Genomic DNA, 5549 nt, shown 5'->3' with positions numbered 1-5549 from the left:
AGTCTTGCATGATTGCTCCTTCTAAAAGGAGAAGTGTCCCCGACATGAGCCTTGCCCAGAATTGTTGCTTCTCTGTCTACAGAAGGCAAAGCTCTGAGATGACAGTGTGGGGATCTCTGCTCAGTCGGGGGACATGCATCCTTCTGTCTCCTTCTCTGGGCTGCACACAGTGACCATCACCTCCAACAGCACATCTGCCCTAGACTGAGTCATGTTTCCTTGCCCTCTACCCTCCCTGTTCATGCTAGCAGTGCCCGCACACACACGACCACTCCTCCCAGACCTGAGCGTGTCCTTATGGATGTTTGAAAAGATCAGATCATGGAAATCATCCCAGCCTTGACAAAGGCCTTATGTCTGGCTAGGAGGAGAGCTCCTGTTTGACTTCCAAGTCTAAAGCACCAATGACTTTTAAGGCCCATGCTTGAGGTACTTCCTTACCCCCTCTAAGGCTATCCTGGCTCTACATTTATGAACTATCACCAGAGGCTCATTGGAAGTGTCCCTTCCACAGATTTCACGTAGCAGTCATGAAAAGACATGCTGCCCCAGAAAGACAGCTGCAGTCTTGTTACTAACCTGAGCTGGGTTTTTATTATTATCATTATTTATATTTGCATTGCCATCAGGTGTATCCAGCCTGGCCAATATCCAGGGAAGTGACCTTGTGCTGCTGTACCAGATGGCTCCCAGCTCTCTTCACAGCTCCAGCAAGACTATTCCAGACATGAGAAACAGTGAAAAAATTGCTTCCTTGCAAAGAAGAAAAGCAGAGTGGGGTTGTCATGTTTTCTTCACAGACTTTTGTAGAGGAATATTGAAACAGAGAAAGCATGAAAGGAAGAGTGGAAGGTATTGTGGAATATTTTGGGAGAGCTACAGGTGACCATGGACCATAACAGTGACAGTCACAACCCTGCTACCTCTTGAGGACAGAGCACAGCCTGGTTTCCTTTTCCACCACTCCCCTGACAGCAAGCCTGAGTTTCTCACCCAGGGATCCAGTTGGCTTGCTCCACAGTAAAGCCAGATTGTAAATCAACATGTAAAAACTGGAGGATCAAAGAGTCTGGGTTCTTCCATGATCACAGCCACAATAATCTTGCCCATCCCAAACTGGTAAACCACTGCTGAAGAAGAATCTGGAGCGGCCTGCTTCTGCTCCAGGCTTGAAGGAGGGTTTGAGTGCCCAAACACTAGCCTGTTTTTCCAGGAATGTCAGTTGCTCTGATATAAGAAGTCACCTCTTCCTGCAAACCTTGCCTTGTTTTCAACTGAGGAACATCCATCAGGCTGCTGGGCTGGAGAAGAATAAAGATATTTCTTAACCTAGGGCTTGTAACAAGAGCTGAAATGCAGTAACTGACTTTTTCTCCCAGAAATAGCAGCACAAGGATTGAAAACAGACTTGCAGGTCCTGAGCAGCTCAATGCAATGCCTAGCTGAAGCCAGTAGGCACTTTGAGTGCTGCAGTCTTTGAGTGCCTCTAGCTGGTAGAGGATTACCCTCTCTAGGATAAACATCTTCTAGAGGATGTTCCCAAATCTGGTGGTGGCTTTTGTCAGTTTTGACTTAAGTGACTCACAGTCAACACAGTTCCAACCTTTCTTCCTCTGCCTTCCCCAAACCATTCCTCCTCCCATAACAACAAAACAACTCTGTGTGCCCAGCAAGCATGACAAATTTGTCCAATCTGGGACCAAATGTATGAGAGTCCAGAAAAAAAATGGAAGCTCTTAAGAACAAAAATGCTGCATTTTGGTTGGTTTTGTTGGGGTTCTTTTGAAGATATGGTATGCAAAACTGGAGAGGGTGTGGGGAATCAAAAGGCTGTTTAACATAAAATATTTTCTCTGAGAATAAACAATGAAAGACATCAGCCTAATATTTAACAGTACATTAGCTCTGTTGCGTTTAAGCCTCCAAAAGACTTTTTATAACTTAAAAAGTATTTCAAATAAGATCAGTTTGTTCACAAATCAAAACTGGTTTGTAATCATTTTGCCTGTACTTAGGCTAAAGCTCTTACTGATCTGTCCTGGGCACATCTATTTTGTCTCTCTGGAGTTCTTGCACATCTTTACTCCTCTGAGACCACAGACTAGTGCCTGCAACTCACGCTGACACTGCGAGCTCTTGGGGTATATGAAGGCAGACAAGTCTGGCGTGGCTCTGTCCTATCTGTGTTTGATGCACTCTCAGCTCTTCCAAAATCCATTGATCTGTTCCCTGAAATCCTTGTGCCTCCCTATGATACAGTTATGCTCGTCTCAGCCACATCAGTCTTTTTGCCAAAATACACAGCCAATGTTGGAAGTGTTGCATTTCTCAGATTACTATGATGGACAATGACAGCTCTGAAAACTTTTATCACTGTGATGTACATGACAGTAAGGAAGGGACAGGAGAGATTTCAACCATGATCCACAAGAAAGAGTATATGCAGTGTCTCAGGCTGGGAATTTGGGCTCTGCAAAGTTGATCCCAAGTGAAACGGCCTGACTTCCCTTTCTAAGGAGAAAGACTGAGTACATTTGAGAGAAGAAGGGCTGGAGTACAGCCTGAGATGCTGGGCTTCATGGAGATCTCATCTCAGTGTACTTAGCCTACGTGACCTGGAGACACAGTCTCTGTATACTAATTCTGGGGCAAACTACATTTGATTTGCAGCATGAGTGGCAGCGTAACAGCAGCTTTCCAAGCATGGCTTGTGCAGGAGAAACTGAGCTAGGAAGTATTGCAGCTGTGGTGAGCCAAGCCAGTGCATCTGCTGGGTAACTGCTTCCTTGATATCCTAGCACAGGGATGGGAGAACACCTCAGTCACTGTGAGGGCTGTGTTTCGGTCAGGCCATTCTGCAGGGTAGTCCTGGGGGCAGGAGGAGCCAGGCCCTGGCTGGCCTGAACAGGTCTGCCGTACTTGACATTCACTGCCATCTACCCCAAAAGTCATGCCACGCAGACCACCAACACAACTTCAGTGTCAAGACCCATTCCACCACATCCCAACTGCCTCTTCAAATATACCACAACACAGGTCTTCAAATATACCACAACACAGGCATCTCCTCCCACTTACCGGGCTGGCACTGTCCTGGCAGCAAGAGGTCTCCAAGTTTGAGCCAGCCTGAGGGAGCAACCCAAAAGGAAGCCTATGGATAAGGTTCTCCCAAGTTTCTTCCTCATACTGTACTAGCTGGGACTTTTTATGCAATCCCAGAGGACACTCCAAGGATAGGACAACAAGTCCTATCAAGTCAAGTCAAGGAGTTTAGCTCTGTGGACGTTAACATAGATTCAAAGCACAGTTTAGATCTGGAGGTCTCTGGTCCCACCCCACTCAAAGCAGAGGCAACACCAGAATTACATTAGGTTGCTCAGGGCCTTATCCAGGTACATTGTGGGTATCTTTGAGAGCATGGTGCGTTCTTACAGCATGTTCTAGATAGCATCACCATTGTGTGGTTGAACCACATTCTCACACACAGGGATGACATGTTCATTTTCCAAGCGTCTGCTCTACAAATATTAGCTTATTCTGAAACAGTGTTACTGTGGTAAGTTTATTTGTCCGTTATTTCTGAGCCCTATGATGTACCTTGCTCTTGTTTACAAATCTACAAAGTTGACGGGTTTTATTGTTTCTGTTTTAATTCCTTTTTCCTATTTTAAAATACTTATTTAAAAGGAAAATATATATGAAGAACATTATTGTGGAGAGCAACTCAATATATCTGTCAACATTCAAAGACTAGGAATGTGTACCTATTTCATAAACATACAGTGTAACAGTACTTTCTGTGTGATGTTTTTCATCCTTTGTGATATAAAGTTTAATTTCAATACGCAATTTTTACTGTGGCTACCTTAGTTTTCCCCGGATGTAAAAGAACATCTTGAAAAAAAATAAAGGGAGTCACGGATTTTTTTAAACAGATCTTCAATACTGCCAGAGATTTCATATATATCCTTGGAAAATCAGCACGAGGTGGATGCAGAGACTGATTTGATGTGTCTGTTGGGAAATGAGGAGCACGTAGCGTGAAGGTAAGCACTGTGCAGGCATATGCTGTCTTTTTACCTCCATTACTCCAGGCTGCATCTCTCATGGACTGGTGGTCTGTTCTGACACTCTGGTCAAACATCCTTCTTGATTTTAAGCTCCAAGAGGACCGCATGATGATGTAGTCTGACACGAAGTTTCACTTACTGGTACCTGCCTCCAGCACATTAGTTTCTGCTTGAACTGGATCTAGAGAAAGAGGCGCTGCATGCTGATTTAAAGATCCTACACGGCAGAGCACCTGCCAGTTCTGAACGTAGTGGTTAACTGCCCTCCTGGCTAAACACTGATTTCTCATCTCCAGCTGCCGGATCTTGCCAATCCTTTGCTTGCTAGATTAGCACAACTAAGGTCTAACAATCCTCCAAACTCTTGTTCCACACGCAGCCTCAAAACAGACTGATCCTACTTCTCTGAGGAGGAAGTTTCTGAATTAATGATCAGCCTCCAGGCCAGTATAACATCTTAACCTCCGTGTACAGATTTCTTAACTCAGAATTTGTTCTACGTGTAGCTGAGAATTTATCTCAAGTCACTAACAATGACTCTATACCGACTACCTGACTATATATATAGCTTCAGGTTTTAAATTCATCCCCAGCCACCTGGCAGGATGGAAACGAGCTTGAGGGCGGTCGGGGGGAGTGGAGGCGGCAGCCACCAAGAGCTCAGGGTTGTCAGCTGGAGGCAATCTGCCGGAGATGTTCAGTTGTGTGTGTGGGAAGAGCTCGAAAATAGCACTCGTTTAAAAAACCTGGGATTTTAAAGCATTCTTCTGGGGCCTCACTCCTGGTTTGGCTCTGGCCGGACCAATTCCAGGGTGTTCACCCTCGAGGAGTGACAAAACGGGAAGGCGGAGCGTGGCCCGTGTCCGGCACTCTGTGAGGGATCTGCCCATGCCTCCAGGCCCACCCCCCCCCGCCAAGACAAGGGTCAATTAAATTGTAATATTTCACTCCAACCTCCCCAGAGCTGAGCGAGCCCAAGCCGCTCCCGCCGCTGCGGGCCCGGGCACCCGCCCCGCCGGGGTCCCGCTCGGCACCGCTTCCTCCCGCTTCTGTGCGGGACCGCTCAGCCGGCCCCGGGCCCCGGGCCCCGGTCGCGGAGGCGGCGGCCGGCGCCGCGGGCCGGACGCGGGGCCGGGGCGGGCCGGGGCGGCGGCAGGAGCGCGTTGCCCAGCAACGGCGAGGCACCCAGGGGCGGGGTCGCGCGGCGCCGCGGCGCGATGACGCCATCGGAGCTGCGCCGCGCGGGGAGAGGGAGGGGGGGAGGGAGGCGAGGTGCGCGGGCCGGGACCTCTCCCCGCGGCGGTGAGTGCGGCCGGGCCGCCCCGGGCGGGCGGCGACGCGTTTCGGCTGGGGTCGCGGGGCGGCCTGCGGCCGCCGGCGCGGCGGCGAGCCGGGCGGGGCAGGGAGGGAGGGAGCGAGGGAGGGAGGGGAGGGGCGGCGCGGCGCGGCGCTGCGGGAGGGCGCCCCCTGGCGGCGCGG

The sequence above is a fragment of the Aquila chrysaetos genome, chromosome 24 (genome assembly GCF_900496995.4).
Source record: "Aquila chrysaetos chrysaetos chromosome 24, bAquChr1.4, whole genome shotgun sequence".
NCBI lineage: Eukaryota > Metazoa > Chordata > Aves > Accipitriformes > Accipitridae > Aquila > Aquila chrysaetos.
Note: the sequence above shows the minus strand (reverse complement) of the source record.